The sequence below is a fragment of the Schistocerca serialis genome, chromosome 2 (genome assembly GCF_023864345.2).
Source record: "Schistocerca serialis cubense isolate TAMUIC-IGC-003099 chromosome 2, iqSchSeri2.2, whole genome shotgun sequence".
Classification (NCBI taxonomy): Eukaryota; Metazoa; Arthropoda; class Insecta; order Orthoptera; family Acrididae; genus Schistocerca; species Schistocerca serialis.
The window spans coordinates 231,682,325-231,708,078 of NC_064639.1; the positions used below are offsets into that span (position 1 = coordinate 231,682,325).

Sequence of the window (25,754 nt, forward strand, 5' to 3'; positions counted from 1 at the left end):
AATGAATGTGGTTCGGGTTTTAAAGTTCTGTGAATTGTTCCACATTTTAACAAGATTTTGGGGAGGTATTTTTAATGTGTCAACGGGGTGGCTGGCTCACCCAAATTTTTTCGTAAATGGTCAACCAGTTTCATTTCCCTGTGCTGTTCTTTTAGATCTTTTGTGGTTTGTTTCCCCTGTTTTACTTTCTTAATTAGCTATCTTGCCTCCTCATTGGTTTTAATACATGTGAGAGTGTCTGTGCGATAGTCATTGTGTGGTCGTTTCGTGTGCATGCGTGTACGTCAGTTTTCGTTCTTATCCACCTTTGTTTGTTTTAATCGATGTCAGGGCGCTGATATCCTCGGCGTTGGGCGCTCATACGTTCCCAAACCACACACACAGACACACACACACACACACACACACACACACACACACACACACACACACGACGCTAAATTGGTCCTTTCTAGAAGTAGTAGCGCAAGGACAGAACGAGACAACCTTGAACCCAACCTAGAAATCATTATGGAAAATCACATGCAATTGTTCATGTCATATTTTACTGATGCCATCATCAGGATTTCCTAATCCCCGGCCATTTGAGGACTCACGACATCCTGCCATGTGCCAAGGTCGAGGATGGGAGAGCCTCCTCATCCCCACTGCAATTGTGCAGATTTTGCATTAAGGCCCCACACCCTGAGCACCCACTGAATTCGTGGGTGCGAATTTCACATGCTTGCCATATTTCGTTGATATCAGCACAGCTACGCACCCCCCAGTAGTTCTACAGATTTTGCATGTAGCACCCCCCACCCTGCGCCCCAACACTACCGCGAACCTTGTGCTTCCACTCTGCAGATATTTTTGCAATACTAACTCCAAATGTTCGTTTAAGGACTTACTAATTAGTCCTCACATTGGTAACTTTGATTTGAAGCTATATATCATGCGACATGAATACTGGAACGAGTAAATTGCATATTTCTCAATATACAATTAAAAAACAACATTTGCTATAAAATATAAGTGACGAAGTAGGAATTCTTATTCACTAAAAATTAGTTTTGTACCATAAACACCTTCTCACAAGCTCTGAAAACGTAAATAGACGCAAGTCCACTTTCTCTTCCTTGCTCCTGTCACTATCAGATGGCTGCACTGGAAAATCAACATTTCTCTATAAATAGTTAAAAACCAACATTTGCTTTACCTTAAATGCCATCCCACAAACCCAGAAAACGCGAAATAATAGCAAATCACGGTTTCTCCAGTCGCCAGCAGATTACTACACAGTTGATCTCTGTACCTCACCTGTAGATGGGTCCAGTACCAATTAAAACCCACAGCAGATCGTAACTCAATTATTTTATGAATCTAAAATGTGGCAGATATTCTAAAATGTCTGTAAAATATGGCAGCAACAGCATCAGCAGCACAAAAAAGGCGAAGTTTGCATTGCTATTTGAGGTTAACACATGGAAATCGCTGTCTGATGTCACAAAATCTCAAGAAAAGTCGGCACTGTAAAAATTAGCGTCGGTTAACTTACACATGTACACATAGTCGTCAAAGTAGTTGCCAAATGCTGAAATATGTACCCCAATGCTAGAATTCAACAATTCAGATTTTAGATATTAGGCCATAAAATTCGTTGTTATATGACTACCCTGAGCAAACTTATTACTGCAGAAAAATGTGTTAGCTAAGCATTCAAAGAGAGAGGCGGAATCTAACTACCCACAATGTACCCTCAAAGTACATATTTTAACATTTTTGATTAGCTATAAGTCACCGATCTTGGAGAGACAGCGATAATGCATCGGGTTATATACCAGAAAAATATAAACGAAGTCACTACTAAATTCTATGTAAATAACTGGAGTTTGCAATCAGAGGGCTTTCTGAAAGCTTTATAGACCGTATTTGCTCGATATTATTGTCCGCAACTTCTAAAAACTACGCCTACAGCACTTTTCACGTTGTTAAATACTTACTTTGAATATTCGATCTGAGCAGTTCCATTTCCGCAACATAAGCTTTGCGAATATAGATACCATTAATTCTCCACCACAAACACGAGCATAACATAACTGTCTTATTAGAAAAGAAAGAAAGAATAAGTTGTTTTTCATTACCAAAACTCTTACTTAGACAATAGAAGAATATACAAAAACGCAGCCGAAGGGTGTGTGCGCGTGTAAATTCCTGAGGGACCAAACTGCCGAGGTCGTCGGTCCCCAGACTCACACACTAGTTAAACTATTTTCAACTAACTTATGCTAAGAACAACACACATACCCGTGCCAGAGGCAGGACTCAAACCTCCCGCGGGAGGGGCCACGCAATCCGTAACATGGCGCCTCAAATCTCGCGGTCACTCCACGCGGAAACCAAAGAAGGTAGCACTGGAATATGAGACAGTTCCAAAGACAACGTCAGAGTTGATACCTCGGAAAAAAACTGTACACGATAATATACCGCGAGATGTCTCACACTTTGTAAGCGCAAATTAAATATTGCCGCATCTTAATTGACTGTGTAGTTCATTAAAGTACATGATTATCGTAACACAAACAAAATCACCAGGAAAATTTGCTTTACTACTCGTTACAGAGATAAAGAGGTATCATAATACACCTAATGCAAGGCTTTGTGTGTCTATTCTAGATTGATGTAAGGCCTCAACAAATGCCACACGTCTTGATGTGATGCTATTCTCTTTAACATACAGATATATAGATGTGGAAGCCGTCGTGTTCTATAAAAAAAATTGCGAATCACAACCGGAAATGATGTTAGAGAGTCTACGAGACCATGAAACTGCCTCAGCTAGAATATACGCTTAATATCGTGCCTTCAACCACTTATCCATATCAGGACTTCACATACGCAAATTTTAAACAAAATAGCTGCAAATATTACGAGGTATGACCCTCAACATTGGAGTATGGCAGCATGGCAGTGCCAGCGTGCAGGGACGAAGATATCAATGCCGTGGTACACGAAAAATAATGTGATTACAGTGTTCAAAAGTAGAATAGGATAGACGATTCGAAATCAGAAAATGTAATATGAATTTTAAAACATTTGTCAGAGATTTTGTGATATACACACACACACGTACAGTTTACCAATTACGGAGCGGAAGCATAAAACGACAAAGAATAGAGATTTGGCAGGCAGGAGCAGAGTTGGAAAAGGCCATTAGAATACAGCAAAGTGGGATGTAAATTACGTGAATCTATGCTGTTTACAGTTGGATACGATTTGATGTCGAGTACAAAAAACGCATTTAGCCAGACTTCATTAACTAAAAGTTGTTTGATCATTATCGTTCGACAAAGTATTTAGCTTTGAAGATGACTTGACAACTACTGTCAACAATATGTATCCTTTTTATTCTATGTAAGATATTCTGTATGTGACTGCAGAGAAGTACATTTGAACATCCCGAAAGTAACGTTCAAATGGTTCAAATGGCTCTAAGCACTACGAGACTCAACAACTGAGGACATCAGTACCCTAGACTTAGAACTACGTAAACCTAACTAACCTAAGGACATCACACAGATCCATGCCCGAGGGAGGACTCGATTCAAACCCGCGACCGTAGCAGCCGCGTGGTTCCGGACTGAAGGGCCTAGAACCGCTCGGTCACAGCGGTCGGCCTGAAATAACGTCTTTCGATGTGTACTAAAAAGTAGACAACGCTCTGAACAGTAGGGTTCCAGTTAAGCCACACTTTGTTATCCTCAGACCTCCCCGGCAGTCACTGAAAACAGGTAATGGCGCTCTGCTTCACACTGAAAGGAGTGTCCTGTTAAAAGGCTGACTGACAGTTAGTTAATGGACGCCATCGAGTTTCGAAGTACCTGAGAAACTTGAGGGGGAAGCTTAGTGGCCTTTCCAGTACAAACGTACGGACGTTCTGTTGAGCCGTTGTCCCCTAGGCGACTCTGCAATGCAAAATACGTATATCTGGAGGCATTCAGGAAAATCTGTCTTGTGAGCGTATAGGGAACTTGGTGCTGACAGTGACTGGTGCCTCGAGTTAGGCTGCCATGAGAACACCGTTAGAGGTCTTATCTCCATACTGCTCGCCGTGCAGGGATTCTTCAGAGTGGAATCGAAGTGTCTGGAAGTTTGTAACCAAGACTGTCATGGGGGAACTAACAGTTTTGACCAATCGTTCTGGTATAGTGGAAACTGAGTCTATCAATGACAGGATGCTACTATGAGAAATTCTGTGCCATGAAGAAGAGTATTGGGGGGAAGGAGAAGAAAACTGAGTACAGGCCTTCGAGGGGTTGCATTTGGTTCATTTGAGGACATTGTAAGTGATGAGGTGATACTCTTTCTGAGTGGGAATTCTGATTTGGCACTCATGGGTCATTTCAGTCTGTCTTCTGTTCAGTGTTCAGACTGAATGAGAATTGTATTCATCTCAAGGTCATTTTGTGACTTCATCAGCTTCCTTATCGCATGATTTTTCGTTCAGAAGAATATTACGATTGTGTTCTTGCTATCTTACCTACAACTGCAAAAATGTAACTTGAAAGCAACCTTAGCAGTGAAATTATTGCAGATAAAAGAAATGACACGAGCAATGAGTGACAGCAAACGGCCGATGTGAATGGGAAAACAGCTCTTTGGTACCTATCGCGTGACGGTTTTTACCTGCAGAACGATTAAGAGGGAAACAGCGGACATGAAGTGGATTAAACTGTTCTGGGTGTCGCCTATAAAGCAGCGGGTACACAGAAATGCGAAGATAAAAGCCACCATCTGTCTGTCAACAGCCACACGGCACCATGCTATCTCAACTGCAAACTGGCGAGTCATGTCAGGACACTTTTGACTTCCTGTATCACTGATTTCGTCATGGGAGATTAAATGATTAATTACCCGCTTCAAGTCTAATTGCTGAGCAGAGTCTACATCATACCAGTCCCGGAAATTCGTATTATTTGTGGAATACAAGCAAGGAGTAAACAATTACTGTCACACGTTTTTATTGTCTGATTATTTTACTACATATTAGCGCCCAACATATGTCGTTTCATTTCATTTCTTGACAGTATTCATTCTTTCAGGTAGGTCAGTCAAGCAAGGTACCCCTAGGGAGCTTCTGTCAAGGTTGGATAGCGGGAGGGGATTGAAGGGTGAAGCGAAGGCGTGAGGTAGTGGGATTGTGGAACAAAGGAGACGGGTTCCGTATGTGAAACTCGGCCAGTAAGAGCTTTGCTGCAGAGGTCAATTTTCTGGGTGAGATCCTGAGATCGAAAGTCTGAGCAATTTATCAGAGGGACAGTAAGTTTTAGACGTTCACGCAGTCTGCTGCATGGTGGATGATTCGTCTGTGGAATTGTGTTAGCGGTGGTTTCTTTAATTAACCTCCTATTTCTATCACGACGCCTGAATTCCTATGACGTGTTCTTTAACGTTGTCTTATCTGTAGAACCATATGCCGTCTTGACATAAATCAAATTTATAATTAGATTTTTCGTGTGTAATAACTATTAGTTTTTTAAACCACTCAGTTTCCTTTTCTGAAATTTCCATGCCCTTGCTTGAGCAGTGCATGTACCTGCTTAGAAAATTCTGTATGATTGAAAAGTATATTTGCTTAACCACAACATCTACACCATCATTTCTGCTCAGAGTCTTTGAAATGTAGTAACGTAATGCATATGAAACTTACCCCACATCGTATCTTGCTATTCCTGGCAACCAAGTCTTTCCGCAGCCCTTCAAGCAGAGTCTTGACAGCATGCTTGCTGGCAAAGTACATCGAAATCAATGGATCGAATGGCATAATGTGGCTAGATATACTGGAAACAAGAAAAAGAACTTTTAGATACAGATTATATACTGTGCAAGTCGGCAAGATTTAGACACCAAACATGAGTAATTACGACAATTCATGTTTCATTTCCTTAGTAGGCAGATGCTGGGCTATCGAAATATTAATCATTTATTGGTTGATACTGGGTAGCTTTATCTGACATTTCTATACACCACTTTCTGTAGACCACTATGAGTGTAATTTTGCGAATGTAGGACTTCACGGTCCCCGTGATCAACATAGAACAAATGCTGCAGGGAGGGCAATTTTACCGCTCTGAAAAGAGAACGCAGGACGTTTACCACTTAATGGTGCCTCCCCGCCGTGAAGCCGGTGGAAAGACTTCTCGAGACTGGCCTGTGGTTACTTGGGAGTCGGGGACGAGATAATGCTGGAAGCGTGTGTTCGTAGTGATAGCATCTTACAAAGCCACGTACAGACTTTTTTAACACGAGAAATGCAAATGGAATGCCTGCCGCAAATGCGGGCTAGCGGTCGCAAGAAGTTCCCATGCGAAGTGCAAAGCCGTGTTCCTACCAAAAGACAAAAGATACGGAAACGAATTTGGTTGGCTGCATTGTAGGTGGAGGTGGGGTCACAATTTGTTCTAGAAATTTCTACTGGACTGAATATGAGCTGCAGGTGGTATTCCAATTTTAAAGGGGACTGTGATTGGCTGTAACGAGAGTTCACGCTTATGAGACGAGGTTTGCTCTAAAGTGGACTCTTCGCGCCAAGGGGACATTGGTGTCGGTAGGACACAGTTGGCAAGACAGATATTTTGAGAGCTCTCTGGCGGCTGTAAATAGGATCCACGTCGCTAGATAGCGTTCTTAGACATTGCTAGGAAGGTGTCGGTAAGTCACACTTTGCTGGACAGCGTTTTGAGACATTGCTGGATGATGTGAGTTAACAGTCTCAGAATTAAATTCGAAAGTGCGGATGTCGCCATTAGAAATGGCATCATTCGTGTCCCTATGAACAGAGAGGCAACCTGTGCTTCTTTGTGGTGCTTCTTTACTACCGCACACTTAAGACAAGTCTCTGCTCCTGGCTTATGAGCATGCTGAATTTTTAATTCGTGTCCAGTATTGTACGGAAGTAGCTTCCATCCCAGCAGTTTTAGCGCCCTTTCTGTAGTCAGAACATTCAGCTACGCAACGCACTTCGTCTGCACGACCAATGGAAGCAGTGCCCAGATCACCGCTGTAGAATTGCTCTTCGCTGCACTGAATTTGGCGATATACGCGCCACGGGTCGGCAGATAGGTACTCTTTTAGGGTACATGTGTTAAGCTCCATTTGCTTGACCGCAGAAGTCTTTACTCTGAGTGCCCGTAAGTGCAGAAGCTTTCTTGAATTCGATCTTAGTCAGTACCAACCACTTAAATGTTTCCGTTGTATAATGGGGTACGCGATTTAGAGTCACGTCAAACGTTTTGCAAATCTCAAATTTATACTAATGACTGGGATTTAACGTTCTATGTCAATAATGAAATTATAATGAAATCCAGATCATGAGCTGCTTACAGGCGTCGATAAATACGTATCAATGGCGACAGTTGAAAACTGTGTGGCCCGACCAAGAGTCGAACCCGGGACCTCCAGCTTACAGGGCAGACGCTCTAACCGATTTTTTATCTCATTTTGTTCTAAGTTGTTCGTTGAATTTGTTCGGAGCGGACGGCCGATGACACCCGTTCAGGTTCTTCATTGATACGTTCACTCAGTTTTTTATTACAGAGGGTAGCTAACCCTCTGGCCGAACACGCCGAGCTACCGTGCCGGTAACTGAGCCACCGAGGACACAGAAAGTGCTGCGAGTGCAGGGACGTATCTCCGGCACGCCCCCCGTGAGTGGTCACTTTGTTTTGTTTCTTTGAGAGTGATTTTTATAATAAAAGTATTATCAGTACCCAGTTGTTCTACCTTTCCTAGAATTACAGTCTAAGTATTGATATTGATCAAGTTAGAGGGGAGTATTGTCACGGGTACTAACGCAAGCGTTACTTCTGGCTGCAGATTGTCAATGTAGGGCTAATGTAAGTCACATTTTAGGCCCGAACAGGTAGTTGCGATCACGACATTGACAGCCATCACACATAAACACGCGCACATAGAAGGGCAGTGTTGGAAACGAAATGACAGCACCTTTATCAGCACAGGTATGTATCAATAATTAATTCCTATTCTTAAAATACATAAAGTTCAGTGTGATATTGAACGAGTTCCAGAATTCTTCCCTATTAACCATGGGAACGAAACGGAGTATTAAGTGTGATAGTGCTTTTGATAGTGCTTCTGATAGATTCTACACGCAGTTACACCAGTTCTGCCGTAGATTCAGTTCGTCCTTGGAAGTTTTACGTTGCCTAATCTTACGAAAGTTAGTTTGAACCCTGCAGCATGCTGTTAGTCACAACAGTGAGCTACTCATAGTTTTTCGTACTACTGGGCAATGGTTTTCGCAATCGTCACGTCAGTACACAGATATAACAAAATGCATGGTGTTGTTCAGAGATAAGGTAATGAAGTTCTGAAGGTTGAAATAATAACTCGCCTCCGTTTCTATAGTTCGACGAATACGAAAGATTGTGTTCCGTGTTTTGTCATGCTGAATGGGCCAATATAGGACAGCGAAGGTGCCCTGTATTAATCTCTTCTCTATGTATTGGACTTGATACCTTCTGTCATGACCGAGCGATGTGGCGCAGTAGTTAGCACACTGCACTCGCGTTCGGGAGAACGACGGTCCAAACCCGCTTATGGTCATCCTGATTTAGGTTTTCCGTGATTTTCCTAAATAGCTACAGGCAAATGCCGGGATGGTTCCTTTGAGAGGGCACAGTCGACTTCCTTTCCCATCCTTCCCTTATCCGATGGGACCGATCACGTCGCTGTTTTATCTCTTGCCCCTAATCAAGCAACTATCAAGTTCCGTCATGCACTTCGCCGGATGACAACTTTCGAAGTGAAAGAACTTTTAAAGCCTCGTCGATATCAGGGTTACTAGGGACAGAACACTTGATCAATTTAATATGGATTATATTTGGAAACCTGCGGTGACCTTGAAGGAATCATTGTGAGCTGAGAATTAAAATAAAGCAATAAACCACAGGAAATTTTCATGGGGATCGCTGAACAGGGGTCTAAAATCCACAACTCTGGCATCTCGCTCAATACGAATTTTTCCGTTTCGGCAGATGTATGAGAATTCGACATGGTAGCAGGATGCTATATTACTTTCACAGACGCTGTCTTTTAAAAGGGAGTGGAAGTGGAACGTTTTAACTATTCCCTCATTCGGGAAAACCACATATATTGCACCAAATGTTTTTCTGGCAATGAAACGTCTTATCTAGACTGTCGAGCAGAGCGTCGGTTTTCATGTTCGTTAATAAAACTAACCGTAAACTAGAGCATGTACATGTGATTCGAACTTTTGGTTAAAAAAGGAAAACTGTTTTCAGCAATACACGCACAAATTCATGAACTCTTAGCCATTCTCGAAACATGAAACGTTGATTGGAAATTGAGAACGAAAACGCCCAGCAACAATAAAATATACTCTTAACGGATCTTTTCTAAATTGCGCAGTTGTTTAACTTTCCATCAAGTGCAAAAAGAGCTAAAGTTCAGACAAGGTTGACTACCATAGACAGCATATCACACATCGTGTCACACACACACACTTATACACAAACGCGCACACACATACACACATACACACACACACACACACACACACACACACACACACACACACACACACACCGCCGACGGCGACGTCGCCACCGCCGCTGCCACCACCTCCACCACCACGACTATCATTGATCACCACAACCAACAGCAACAACAATAACACCAGCAGATTAACAGTAATGATTAACACGGATGTCGATCCTTAAGTGAAAATGAAGGCTATAAACATTAAAAATAAAACATCAATTGCAAACTTTGAAGTAAAATCTTAACACAGTAAACATTATGTTGCTTATGTAAAGTGAGGTAAAATGCGTTGTTTTGGCAGCTGTAAATACGTACCAATACCTCGAGAAATAGGTATTCAAAAATCGGAAGTTAATTTACGCACATCGAAACAAGTTTTGCATCACCTCGATTTCGATAGTTCCAGAACCTGTACAGAAAACTGGAATCAAAAAAATGGTTCAAATGGCTCTGAGCAGCATCAGGTCATCAGTTCCCTAGAACTTAGAACTACTTAAACCTAACTACCCTAAGGACATCACACACATCCATACCCGAGGCAGGATTCGAACCTGCGACCGTAGTGATCGCGAGGTTCCAGACTATAGCGCCTAGGACCGCTCGGGCACTCCGGCCGGCACTGGAATAGAGATCAACATAAACATCATATCCGAGCTTTTTATTGCTCACGAAAATCAGACATTGCATGTTGTACCACCATACAGCGAGACCTTCAGAAGTTGCGGTCGAGAATGCTGTACACACTAGTACCTCTTGCACTGATGCATGCCTGTATTCGTCGTGGAATACTATCCACAAGTTCATCAAGGCACTGTTGGTCCAGATTGTCCCACTCCTCAGAGCGATTGGTGGGTCACGTCGTGCATAAACAGCCCTTTTCTATCTATCCTAGGCATGTTCGAAAGGGTTCATGTCTGGAGAACATGCTGGCCACTTAAGTTGAGCGATGGCGTTATCCTGAAGGATGGGGGCGCGAATTGTCGTCCATGAAGACGAATGCTTCGCCAATATGCTATTGATGTGGTTGCACTATCGGTCGGAGAATGGCATTCACGTCTCGTACAGCCGTTATGGCGCCTTCCATGACCACCAGCCGCGTACGTCTGCCCCACATAATGCCACCCCAAAACATCAGGGAACCTTCACCTTGCTGCACTCGCTGGACAATGTGTCTAAGACGTTCAGCCTGACAGGGTTGCCTCAAAACACGTCTCAGACGATTGTCTGGTTGAAGGCATAAACAACAAACATCGGTGAAGAGAACGTGTTGCAAATCCTGAGCGGTCCATTCGGCATGTTGTTGGACCCATTTGTACCGCGCTGCATAGTGTCGTGGTTGCAAAGATGGACCTCCCCATAGACTTCGGGAGTGAGGTTGCGCATCATGCAGCCTAAAGCACACAGTTTGAGTCGTAACGTCCTGTGGCTGCACGAAAAGCACTATTGAATATGGTGGCGTTGCTGTCAGGGTTCCTCTGAGCCATAATCCGTAGGTAGCGGTCATCCACTGCAGTAGTAGCCCTTGGGCGGCCTGAGAGAGACATGTCATCGACAGTTCCTATCTCCTCCATGTCCGAACAGCATCGCTTTAGTTCACTCCGAGACGCCTGGACGATTCTCTTGTTGTTCTTCCCGGCACAAAGAAACAATGCGGAAGCGATCGAACCGCGGTACTGACCGTATAGGCACGACTGAACTGTAGTTCAGTCGTGCCTAACACGAGTCATGTACCTCCTTCCTGGTAGAATGACTGGAACTGATCGACTGTGGGACCCCCTGTGTCTAATAGGTGCTGCTCATGCATGATTGTTTAGATATTTAGGCGCGCTTAGTGAACACTTCTTAACAGTCAAAGGGACTGTGTCTGTTATACAATATCCACAGTCAATGTCTACGTTTAGGAGTTCTGGGAACTGGGGTGATGCAAAACTTTGTTTGATGTGTGTATTACCCTTCAATGGCAATACACAGTCATTTGATCACCTGTAATTGTACTATCCGGATTGTGAGGAAAGTAGCTAGTTTTCTACCAATGACAACTGAATGCGGTGTAATGTCAAGCCTAACAGTAAAAGAATCGAGCATGTTTACAACCCTGTAAGTAAATATGTAAGATTGTATTTACGAGATCACGTTCCTCTGTTTTTTCAAACCAAAATTCAATTTTTATATGACGATAAAAGCATTTCTAGGTCTGTAACTAGCTAGATAATCCAAGTATCCTGAAAATAAATAGTTTTAAATATGTCCTACTTTTCTGCTCTGAGAATTTGATGAACGTGCCTTCGGAAATAGTTATGACGGTCATCGCAAAACAAGAGTGAAAAACAACGTACTAGACTCCATGATTGCAACCTAACAACTAAAGCCAAATTAGGCGTAGTGGAAACAATAGATTTTAAACTGTTTGGAAATAGTAAGGTGGTTTAATATGTCTCGCAAGAAAACATGGAAAAAACTTTGCTAGGTAAACAGCTCACCTTACTTCTCGACGTTGTCTCCTTTGAGGCAGTGACCTTCCAGCTTTTTCATCCCATCCGAGGAAGAGCCTCTGTCAACCTCTGCGAAATATTCGTTGACTGAATATAATGTTTTCATTTAATGAAAATTTCTTCCCAGCAAGGTAAAGTTTCAAGTTAAGGAACAGGAAGCAGTAACCTGGGGGTGACGCCACTAGGAACTGATGAATAAAGTAGGTGATGAACCAGTTCAGAGCTCAGTTCAGTCTATTGTTATCGCTTATGTGTGGGATGGTACATTATACTGGTGAGAGAGCACTTTTTGTGCGCCACAAGTTTCAAGCGATCCAATAATAAAGCATAATGGCGTCCAGGTATGGTTCTACCATTTTCCAAGTAATCTATGAGGATTATTACTTGAGAATCCCAAAAAACGGTAGCTGACACCTTATCAGCAGAAAAATAATATTTTAATGTGGTTAAAGGGAGTATAAAAAAGTATCATCAAAATAAAATGTTGGTTCACTACCAGAACATCATTGTCATAATCTCGGATTTTAACATTTCTGGAGATTTATTTCACAACGATGGCCCTACGCATGTTTTGCAGCAGCTCCGGCATGTAGTGTGTATACACAGAATGCATTCGTGTACATACGATAGTAAAAATATATATTTCAGAAATAAAGGAATCAATCAGAAGCCAGAGATAGAAATATAGCCAGTTGCGAAAATTAGCAAATAATAGTTGATAGCCAGCCGCTGTGGCCGAACGGTTCCAGGCGCTTCAGTCCGGAACCGCGATGCTGCTACGGTCGCAGGTTCGAATCCTGCCTCGGGCATGGATGTGAGATACATCCTTAGGTTAGTTAGGTCTAAGTAGTTCTAAGTCTAGGGGAATGATGACCTCAGGCGTTAAGTCCCATAGTGCTTAGAGCCATTTGAACAATTTGAATAGTTCATATTCCTGTTTATGACGAGAAAAGATGTCATTCTGCTAAATGGATGAGAAAATTAGATAACAGACATTATCAAGAAGCAGAAAGAAAAGCAATACTGTCTCAACTTACTGTTATTTGTAACATCGTTGTTGGGATGAACTGATATAAATGTAGCAGGCACCCATATGGAGCAGTCTATTTATTTTTACTGGGTGTTAAAATCCTAACAGTGCTTGTCTAAAACATTCTGAGTCGTCGTGTCTAATATCTACTTCATGATCCTAAACAATGAAGCAGCACTCAAGAATAATTAGTCGGACTAGCTTTCCACCATCACCAGCCAGCCATCCACAATCACCACAATTCGCCCCTCTGTATATACAGCGACGAACCAAAACGTTATGACCACCTGCTTAATAGCTAGTTTGTCCGTCTTTGGAGCGAAATACATCTCTGAATCCGTGCATGAGAGATCCGATAGTTTGTTGGTAGGTTTGTGGACGTATGTGGCATTCGTAGATTTGCGTAGGTGGTGATGGCACCCGATAGCGACCCAGATGATTTCAATAGGATCTACATCAGGCGCATTTGGTCGCCGATACATAAACTATAATGCTGCTCAAACCACTGCAGCAATGTTCTGGCTCGGAGACATGGACAATTATACTGCTGAAAGATAACATTGCCGTCTGGAAAGACAAGCATGATGGGATCCAGGTTGCTCGCAGCTGTCGGAATCTCTTCGATTACTAGCACATATACCATGAAACCTAAGGAGACTGTCTCCAATAGCATAATACCATTCCCGGCAGCTTGCGCCCGTAGCGCGCTACACGTCTAGAGCCGCCGTAACCTTGATGACGATGTTTGTGGAAACGATCAGCGAAATAACGTAGCAAAAATACGATTCAGCCGAGAATCCCATACGTCTTCTTTGATGGAATCCAGACTGTCTCGTGCCCACAGCGATAGTAATTGAAGTTGAGACAACATGTCAACACGTAGGAGAGGTTTGCTGCGGAGCTCCATGTTCAATAATGTACGATGTGCGGTGGGCTCCGAAACACTTGTACATGCTTCAGCATTGTGCTCTTCCGGCAGAGATGGAACAGATCACCATCTTCCCTAATTTACAGAGCAGACAAGCCACCAAACCCCCCGTGCTGTGAAGAGTCATTGAGGTCCAAAAATTAAGAGCCTAGTGGTAATTTCACCGTCATTCTACCTCACTCCGTAGGTGCCCACGACAATAGCACGCTTCCGGGATACTCGTTCACAGGCTCTGCGTAATAATAGTCTGCCTTTTGTCAAGATCACTTACCTCAATGTATTTCCCCATTTGCAGCCCATATCTTCAGTGGGGTGATTCCCCATACCTGCCTGCTCCGCGTAAAGTCTTTTGTTTCCGCGTCACGTGCCCGCAACGCCACAGGTCGGTATCCAATGTCGCGATGGGAAGTGGTCATAGTGTTTTGTCTGATCAGTCTCTGATTGTGCTTCCAAAGCTATCTATGGTGAAAAGTATCACAAGCAGCTAGCGGTAAAAAAGACTAATTCCAGCCTGTAATTCACTAGAGGAATCCGAAGGCAATGGCCCAACCACTGAAAAACGTAACTTACGAAGACGTCCACCGGTTCTTGGGTATTGCTTGTCTGTCCAATACGACTCTTACCAGTTTCGTTAAATGAAAAGCAAAGAAAAAACTAAAAAGAGTGTCTCCTCTAGACATCAGTGAATTTAGTCAGCACGGCAAAGGAGAATTCTGATCCAGACTCACTGTTGTACATAGCCACATATATTTAGCACATGATGAAGAGAAGCGCTGTAACCCGGGAAGAGTCAAGAAACTTACTACTTCCTGCCTAAGCTATCTCACGAAATGATCTACACGTCAGATCTATTGCAGGTTTGAGTGCAGAATTCAGGCTTAGGTCGGTTCAGAGTCACCAGAGGTAATCATTCTCGCGCAGTGACTAATGTCGACGTTTATCGGAAGCTCAGAAGCCTAACAAAGCACTTCATTTTCAGATGCTACATGGCCGTATTTTGAAGAATGCATATATACAGTATCATAAGACGAAAAAAAAGTATCGCTATAAACGCTTCGAAGCGTACCTGCATATGTGGATGATGAAGCCGTCGTCGACTCCCCTGTCCAGCATGCTCTGGACGGCCTCCCTGGTGCAGATGGACAGCCCCAGCACGTTGACGTCCAGTATGCGCTTCCACTCGGCTGTCTGTCCAGCTGGTGTAACATCCACGAGATAAATTTTTGGCTACAGTGCGACGAGAGGAATTTATGTCTCTGACGGATATAAACATTATGTATTCGACGTATGAAAAAACAGTGAAAACTTATAAATATTAATTATTTATATAATATACTATGATGTAATTAGACATATCGATGTGTATCATACAAAGACAATGATAATTGTAAATTCCTTTTATGATCTGCGTTTGTCTTCCTTTGTTTTTACCTTTTATTGGTTGGCTTATGTAAGTTGCGGACGCATATCAAACTGAGGTCTGTTAAGAAATTGTAATTATTTGTTAATTATTACTCGAAAATAGAGTTCATTATTATTATAAATATGAATGAATAATTATTTGTAACTTTAATTCCTGTCTCAGTAAGCATTATCTGTGTTAATTATTTCTTTCCACTGCAACGAGCGCAGCCATTGATGATAGCGATATGTATCGCGTTTTTGTCTGTGTTTTCCTTAGAAACAAATCAAATGTTTGCTTGATGAAGTCTAAATAGTGAACAATACGAAAGTAGAGTTTCTGTAAAGTTTAATAAGCATTTAAAATACTTATTTGCTCTAAAAATAGAAAGTCTCTATCAATTGTCTGCCGCCATCTTAACAATTGTCTCAGCGGCAAATTCAAATTACGCAACTCTGCAGACATAAATGCCGAACGTAATACAAATGTGTAAAAATAAATGTGCACCCGTGGTCCCGAACTCATTCGAATGAAAATAATTCGAGTCAGATTGGTTCTTTAAAAATAGTGCTCATAGCACAATCGTTATAACAAACTTTTCTAGCTGATGTATGGAGCCGAAATTAATTACGCACGAGTTGCGAAGAATATTGTTTCAGGTAACATACGTCAGTGTTGTGCGCGGCTGATATTCGGTGGTTTTAATGATCATTTTGCTGAAGATAACTGCTTCGATCTTAATAAATAGTTGTAAGGAATCTGTTGTATGAACTGTGATTTAGTGACACTTACACAACTTACAGACAACACTTTAACACGACGTTAAGTTGGAGTTCTTTAGCAACTTGATCAAATCTTTAGCCGACAGAAAAATTATTTAGTAATTACTCAATGTAATGAAATAAGATTATCATTTCCATTTACAAATTAGTTAAATACCAAACCACCCAATAACCCAGCGAAGGCCACACTGGGAACAGAGTATCCCACCACGATCAGTCAGCAACAAAGCGAAGGACTATTACTGTACTGAAACCCTGTTCACTGACACAACATTCGAAGTGCTTGTGTCATTAAAGTTACTGTGCCTGAATGCAATGTTGCTATGCACCACAGTCAACATTTTAAATGTAGTGACTGATTACCACCGTTGAAGCTTATTCCGTGATTGTCGTTTAAAGAACTCTACTTCTTCACAGCCACTTCACCGCGCCAACATTATCAAATCGCGGACGTTGAAGACTGTCTGCCATAGGATATAACATGTAGAAGTTGGAGGGTTCACATTTGGACTGTGCGATGGATAACTGACGTTGATCCAGTCCAAGAAGGTGCCAGTTTCGTTGCCAACGATTCTTGCGGTTGACCATTATCAATATAAATTTTGATCACTATCGTGTTCGTGTGTAATCTCTTCCTTCTAATGACGTCTTTTATGCTTGTGAAAGGTAAATGTATCTGTCACTATTTATGAACAGCTGCGATTAAGAAAATCCAGAACCGTGTTCTTCTCATTTCAAAAATAGTCACAATGTGTTTTTCTTCCGCTGGCTGATTCTTAAACTTGTTTAGCATTCGGAAGTAAATACGTCGCTGGCACCTGCACTTTCATCATATATGTGGTGCTTAGAAACAGTCCGAAAAACTTGCAGGGTAGGCTGAGGCGAGAAATAACTGATAAGAAAAGGACTCGATACGTTGTGCCGTCTCCGAAATAATAAGCATTGAAGTAAGCGAATCAGGCCGCGAGCGCGCAACGTCGAGCAGCCCGCCAGATACAGTTTGTGTCAGTTGTTGTAGCATAGATGATAACTTACGAGACTGCTCAGCCTTTGACTCGGGTTCGAACATTACCACCGTCCCATGTCCAGCTGTTGTGCCGCTCTCTTTTTCTGTATTAGGGAGCCACACGTAGAACACGTTTGGTGACACTGTCTCTAGCGGGCCTCTTGATTTGCGCGCTGGAGTCGCAACGGCCTGACTTGCTAACTTCCATTTTACTTTACTCACACAAGGCGCAACGTATAGCATTATTTCGCAGCACAACGTACCCTGCAGCATTACCAACTATTCACACTTTTTCTGACCATTCTGTACGTCCACCGGCCACTGGATGGGGTGCAACGATGTCTTTATTGGTTTCCAACAGTTCCAAACCTCTCTTTACCAATTTCACACCAGTAGGTTCAGACTTTCCAATATTACATATTTTATTCCATTCCATGTATTGCTTCTGAAATGCAGACCTTGTTTTTAGAAAGCTCTCAGGTTTATAAACCATTGTCAGCGTAAATAGACATTTCCTCTCGCTGAGGATTTGTATCAATGATTCTATTTTAAGGTGTGCCACTTTTTACACTGTAAAACTATAACATTATAATTCTTTTACTGGCAAAAAAATAAAGTTCATCATTTTTCATTCCGTGATTTTTAATTTTTCAGTTTCAATGTTGCATAAACGTTTTAAATGAATCATCATAAATGAATTTGTAACTGGTGTATTATCAGAAACATGCCTAATAAATAAACGAACGTGCAACAAATTTGTGAATTTAAATTACAAAGCCCACAGGTAAAACAAAAAAAAAAAAACAAATAATACACTTCTAATTAGAAGCTCGAAGAAAAATAATTCATAGATGAACGCTGTAGACTTGTGTCGTACTGCAGGGATGGAAGGTGCTGCCTAACTGAAACGACTCACCTTAAACCAAAATTACTGAAACAAGCTCTGTAGGTGTAAAATATCTATGCAACGCCGGCCGATGTGGTTCAAATGGCTCTGAGCACTATGTGACTTAACTGCTGAGGTCATCAGTCCCCTAGAACTTAGAACTACTTAAACCTAACAAACCTAAGGACATCACACACATCCATGCCCGATTCAGGATTCGAACCTGCGACCGTAGCGGTCGCGCGGCTCCAGACTGTAGCGCATAGAACCGCTCGGCCACTTCGGCCGGCTAACTAACTTAAGGACATCACACACATGGATGTGTGTGATGTCCTTAGGTTCGCTAGGTTTAAGTAGTTCTAAGTTCTAGGGGACTGATGACCTCAGATGTTAAGTCCCATAATGCTCAGACCCATTTGAACCATCTATACAACAACAAAGGTATGCATAATTGCTATGTTAGAGAATGGTAAATAGAAACAATATTAATGAAAGAAGTTAACCAATGCCGTATCATAGTGGTGAACTGCTAGCACACAACCTGAACATCCAGATGTTTGACCCGCCTTTGTCCACTGTCTGGTAGGTGAAATTTCGTTCGCCTCACTATTTACAAACAGCGTTTGAGAATCAGGGAGGTTGTACCAGGCTTATTCTACTGAATGCGGCAGGGAATGATTTCATGGTGTAACACTGGTAAAAAAGAATAAAAGTTGGAGGTTAGATGGACAAGCCTTACCTCGCACTCTGGAATCAATCCAGGCAAGTAAAACGGTACTAACTTCGTCTCTAGTCTCTCTCTCTCTCTCTCTCTCTCTCCCTCTCTCTCTCTCTCTTTCTCTCTCTCTTTCCATTTGCTTAGATGTTTCCGACTCTCGGTAGACCATGAACTAAAGCACGCTTACTTCTTTTGCCCTGCATCTTTTCTTCTGCAGACTTCCCAGGTTGGAATCTATCACTGCTGAGATGCCATCGATCTATGTCATCCTTAGTCGCCCTCTTTTCCTTCTGCCTTCGATCTTGCCCAGCATTAACGACTTTTCCAGCAAATTATGTTTTATCGTTATGTGCCCAAAGTGGGTCTGTTTCTGCTTCAGTGTAGTCGTCAAATGTGAGGTGTCTAGGAAACCTGCTTTCTCGGATCGCTAGACAGCTTACAAACAAATCGTATTAACGAATTTTATTATAAAATGAAATTTAAAGATACTTAACTTAGATTACACAGATATGTCGCAAGCAAAGGGCAACAAGCAAAATAGTGTTCTTCAGTATAGACGATCCTAAGTGTCTGCGTCCTCTTCACCTGGGGCCGCTTCTGTCACGTTGTCGTCCTGGAGGGAGGTTCGCTAAGCGTGCGATTGATTGACTTCTTCTTACAGTCTTCTCTGTTCTGTCCTTCCCGAATGACGTGGCAGCTCTTGGCTTTACGCCATGAAATATCTCGTAAGGAACAGTCTGGTTTTATTTGCTGTATTCGTTCTCTTTGCAGTTCATGAAACTGTAAGAAGTTTCCAGCAATAGCACAATTCAGAGGAGTCTATTCTACGCCCTTCAGCCTTTCTTTCGGTCCAGGTCTTATATCCGTACATCACAATTGGAATGACCATAGCCCTTACAACACGGATTTTTGTTTTTAAAGTAGCGTCTCTACTACTTAAAACATTGTTAGGGTTGTACGTCACCTTTCCGCTAAGTGACATCAGACTCTTGACTTATTGGCAGCATTCATCATCACAGAAACTACCTACTTTCCTTCTCCTCCCGTATGCCATGAAGTGATAGGTGTAGTTGCATAGTTTTCGTTTACTTTACGTTCACCCTCGACTAGCATTTCTACTTTCTTCTTTCACCCCCAGTAAAAGGATGTTCAACTCTTTCTCACCTTCTGCGATCAGTACGGTGTCATTTGCATAAGTGAGGTTATTTATATTTATCTCAGCTACTTTAATTCCAGTTTCTTTTTCATCTAGCCCTGCATTCCTCATAATGTCCACTGTTGAGACAAGTGACTTTGATCCTTGGCCCACTGCGAGAGTGAATTCCGCCTGGTAGTATTGCTGGCACGTGACACTGTAAGTAGTGTGTAGAACTGGAGCAGAGACCAATGAAGAGTCATTGCAGCGAAGGTGGCAACGCCTGGGCACGAGATTAATCCCGGCCCTTAAAATGTTAACGGTAAGGGCCGGCAGCTGGAATAAGCGCCATCTACTCCGCACGTAAGCGGCTACCACAATGACTAAAATCTTATTTAACACGTTAATTATCTTTCAACTTTCTTATTCTTTATTATGTCAAATTTTTTTATTATGATATTCCACTAACAATAACTGCGAAAATGAACTTATTTTCAAAATTACGCTCAGACAATGCAAAATACTCAAGTATTTTGTAGTGTAGCAGTTCCTTTTATTATGCTAATGACTGAATTTCAAATAAAGTGCATCCCTTACGTATAGCAGAAATTACAAGTTTCTCTCGGATGAGCTGCCACTTTTAAGGGCCAAACTTAAAAACCCACTGCCTTATGAATTAACTAGCACAAAAATCATTACTGGGTGCCTACATCATTACACGATTGTATGTGAAATATACGTATGAAGCACTCGAATACGTAAAATAAATGTATATGCGTACCTGTAATTTACTTCGTTACATAAAATTTCTTCTTTTCTCCGTTATGAAATAACCTGGACTGTCAAACCGAATAATCTTATTGTATCGTGGCCACACCTCTGGAAGTATCCGCAAGTCATATCTAAATTTTTTTAACAAATGAAACTAGCTGTCTCCATTTCTTTCTTCCTCATATTTTCACCTTTTTCTTGTCTGATCTCGAGCTGTGAACAGGTAATCGGCATTCAGGGAGGGAGGGGGTGGGAAAGTGATCCGGTGATCTATGGTGCTGTCCAGGCGGCAAATTTTTGAGAGCGGCAAAATCGAAAGTTTTAATATGGCTCTACAAGGATGACTTAAACCAGACAGTGAAAGTTTTACACATATGAATAAATGTGAGGGTAACATGGTAATATAAATCATTCACAAAATCTAATGTTTCACTATAAATTATCTACGTAAACAAAAAACTAATGAAGCGCTTAGCTGATCACCATGGGTGCGTCTTTTAAAATAGCAAATATTGCTAGTGCCAATGTTGCGTGCTTTGTTTCTCCCATGTCACTGCAAAACATCTGAAATGTACCTACGTCAGCTTGAAAGCCACTATAGAACCACCCATAGCAACATCGCTGAGGAAAGCACTTTGTAGTAAATAAATAAGGAATAACTTACAAATGCTGTGCCCGTGACATACTATAGTCATTTGAATAAATACATCCTAATTAAGTGGTGTTTACACGGGAATGATGCGTGGCAACCTTCCCCTATCTCTCCATCATCTTTAGATTGCCATGTATACCATTTACATTAATCTTCCTCTTACCACGGTGCTCAAAAGAAGTTTGCAAACAAAGCAGGAAAATATAATTTAAAATTTTCCCTCATTCCCTTTTCCTTTTCGATTATGAATCCAGAAGCAGCAGATAATGTTAATATAATACGGAAGAAGCGTATAAAATGTTGTTCTGGAGCTAAACTGCTTTGCACAGATTGTTTATATAGTTTCGTCGTGTTTCATACTGTTCGCATTCAGACAACTTCATTTAAGATTTTACTCGTATTTTCATTACAGTAAATGAAAGTGCTTTCGACACTTCTGGTTTTGAGTCATAAATCGAGGACGAGTATGTCGCAAAGCACTCCTTCGCGATATCCGATTATAGCCGTTTTTCCTTTATGTGCTACGGAGATACTAAATGGGCACTGAAGATTTATACACTTTGCTTCAACAAGTAAAGCATTTATATACAAGCCGCTGTCCTATGTCCTCACATTTTGCATAGCAGAAGCAACAATGCAGTACTCAGCTCTTCTGGTTGCCACCTGTCTCGCGATGTGGTTGTCTACGGTACTACCCCTGCTTCCCCACGGCAGTTTGCAAGGGTGCAGTCGTTCTGAGAAAATGGTTAATTTATTCAAAAATTTCAGATTATGCTTCTGTTTCTGTTACAAACATTTTCCGAAGATTAAAAATGTTATTCACTACAGGTGCCTACAATAACTGGCGGCAGATTTCTCAGATATTAGTCAGCTGCGGTAGGTCCTAAGTGCACTCAGAATCGCACAATAAGTGGGTGGAGCTCTCCAGAAAATTGAAATCTGCCAAAAATATTGCTGTGGGAGTCCTGCAGATATTAACTGAGAAAATCCCACATCGGAAGACCGTAATAAAAATCCTTAGAGCTACTGTTCACTTTCCTTTCTCTTTTCCTTTTTTGGAGAGGAAGAGTCTTCCTTTAAGAGAAAAATCAAACTTTTTACTCACAGCTACGAGAGTTTCTTTAAGTTGGTCGAATTCTTTCGAAAACTTGATTCAGATTATTTGGAAAACTTGATTCAGTTCTGGACAAACATACAAGGAAAACAAAACCTGGTGAGAATAAGTCTTGTCATTATCTCGGGAAAGTCACACAAAGCGACACAATTCCCACCTTCCCTTAAAAAACTAAAAACAAAATTTGGTATTGCTAAATATTACAGTATTGGTTTGGGCTGTACGCCGGATATTTCTAGTCCTGACCAAAGGACAATGATAGTTTGTGTATGCTGATGACATTTGTGATATGAATATTGTAAACGTTTTCTTAGCACAGTACCGGAATGGTGGGATACATCATTTTGGAGCTTACAGAGGTACTCTTAAAACACAAAGAAATGAAAATATCTCTGGCGGACGCGAAGCAGCAAGGCAATGATACCGGCTGTAATACGAAAGGCAAGAACATAGGAATGCAAACTCGAATTTTAGATAAATTCTCAAGCATTTCATGTTAACTGCAGTAGTCTTTCTCTAATACTAATAGTGAAGGATGCTGCAAACGCATCGGAATAGCAGTTTCATTCCTTTGTTTGGTGAGAAAAATATTTGTTTGCTTTTATCCGTCAAAGCGACGCTGAGCAGTCTTGGATGGTCACAGACGATGGGCGTTCAATAGGTAATGCAACCTTTTTTCTAAAATCAGGTCGCTTTTATTCAGGATTCCAATAAACCTTATTATTCCCCACTCTATTGGGTACAAACCCGTATCTTTCAACATTATCTCCGTTCAATGCGACCGTCTCAAACCTTACGGGGAAAGTCTGTATACTGACATGGTGCCATTCTCTGGATAACGTCGGTACCGACGTCTTGCTGCTTCAATAACTTCCCCATCATCAGCTTATTGCATCCCGCGGAATGCATTCCTTAATGGGCCAGAAAGACGTCGGAAAGGGCCAGGTCCGGGCTGCAGGTGGATGAGGAAGAAGAGTGCAATGAGGTTTTGTGAGTTCTCTAGGGTGTGCATACTTATGTAAGGCTCTGGGCTGTCTTGGATGAGCACCTCGTTTGTACTTTTGTGGCGACGAACACACTGAAATCGTTTCTTCAATTTCCTGAAGGTAGCACAATGCAGTACAAAGCTGGTCGTAGCACAATGAGGGAGGACTGGTAACAGAGTCCCAGTCATGATTTCACCGCCTGGAGATGCGTCTTGAACGTCTTCTTCGGAAGACAGGTAGTGTGACGTCACTCCATGGATTGACGCCCTGTTTCCGTTACGAAGTGATGGACCCATGCTTCATCGACTGTCAGGATGTTCAAGAAATAATTCTCACGATCAACCTTATAACGCGCAAGCAATTCTGCACAAACGATTCTTTGTTGCTATTTTTTGGTCTTCTGTTACTTGTCAAGGAACCCAACGGCCACACATCTTTCAGTATCCAAACTGGACGACGAGTGTGTTAGCACTACCTACAGAAACGTCTAATTGAGCAGCGAGGTGTTTGATTGTGATCCGGCGATCACGTCGAATGAGAGTGGCCACAAGTTATAACACATGAAGAGTGCGCCGTGCGGCCGGCAGGAACGCAGGAGCTAGGACGATTTGCTGGACCTCAACCAACGACTCATTAAACTTTTGTTCACTGTCACGTCTTCATGTACATTCTGCAAGCCACTATAAATACCTGCCATATTCTGGTTTCCCGCCAAAAGAACCCCAACAACAACTCTCTGCTTGGAACACACCCCTCCTTACAGACGCCATTTTGAATGCTACATATAGCGTCGTCACCTACTGAAACTTCTTGAAACTACAAGGGCAGAAGCGGGAATATTCCACCATGTCCCGTATCAAATTCCGCATTTTCTTAATCGCAAATGACTGAGCAAAAATGGTGTTGCATTACTTATTGAATGACCCTCGCATCAGTCCTAACGTTGAAGCTACTGAGTACTGAAAGATGGGGAAGGCGATATGACAAAGACGTTCATATTTACTATGAGAGGCCTAAGAAGCACGGATTGAAATAAGCGAAGACGAAAGTACGAACATAACGGCTGCAGGTGAGGCTGGAGTTCGGCAGTTTCGTGCCTTTTGCAACTTCTACCAAAGTATACCATCTACCAGTGTTCAGCGGTGCAGTAACAGTCGTTCAGTGGGCAACTAACAGGTGTGCGTTCGTTTCTTTGTCTTTGTGGTGTGATACGAATATGTACCACATGTGAAGATAAACGTCTACGTAAATAGTGCTTTCACAAAAATTTTCTCTTCCTCGCATCGTTTGCATCACAGCAAGGAATCGGTTGGAAATGCCGACCGTGCGCTTTGTAGGTAATACGAGAATTCTTCTCACCTCTACTCTCCGCAAATTCCCCCCCCCCCCCCTCCCTCCACAACAGCAGGCGTGGTGCTGCTCCCTCCACACTGCATGGTCGCCTTTGCTCAGGCAACGAGAAAAAGTGAACAGGTTTTAGTTACACGCATTTCAAGTGACATAACTTAAGTCTGATTGACATAGTAAATTTTGGAGTAAATGTAATGTAAACATTGCAATTCTGTTTCAGGGACTGGTGCTCCATAGTTGGATCTGTTCTGAAATACGTATTCACATCAGAAAGATCTATGATTGAGTGTGGCATGTGGAACGAAAACGTCAAGGAAGAATGACATCGTGAAATATGTTGCCTACTCCTGGAAATAGAGGGCGGGGCGCCTTGTCTCTTGTTCCTTGGCCACTGTTCCGCGCCTCGACCACGTATACAGGGGTATCACATAGTCCCAATACCCCATATGTATTACAGATACGTCAATCAACTGTTATCTAATTGCTGTAGATGCTGATATCTATCCAAATCATAACAGATTAGTCCACTTACGCCGTGAAGGGACAGATCGCAATGGGCACGTGAGTTCACGAACGATCCCATACAGCAAAATCAATGAGAACTGTTCGGCTTAATTTCATTGAAATGCTTCATAAATCTTCCCCACTAAAACCAAAATTTTCACGGTGGGAGAAAAAGCTATGTTCAGCTGAATGCATAAAAGGTAAGTCCCACTGAGGACGGCCATCAACACGACTGGAAACCTGTGTGCAGAATGCAGCCTCTGTCGAAGGTTCGCCAAAAGGAGTCGATGCGCTCGGATGTGGTTACTGGAATTGTATGTTCCGTACTCGACATCACAAAAACATATAAAGTATAATTTCAAGCTACAGGCATGTAAACCTTCGTTTGCGAACGAACTGATTGACAAAGACATGCAAAAAGTCATCAAGCTTGAGTG

General features: G+C 42.1%; 1 pseudogene; it reads right to left on the reverse strand.

Annotated features, from left to right (window-relative positions):
- The window catches only part of LOC126455863 (dehydrogenase/reductase SDR family member 11-like), a 77,360-nt pseudogene that overhangs the window by 18,890 nt on the left and 32,716 nt on the right, over window positions 1-25,754 (reverse strand).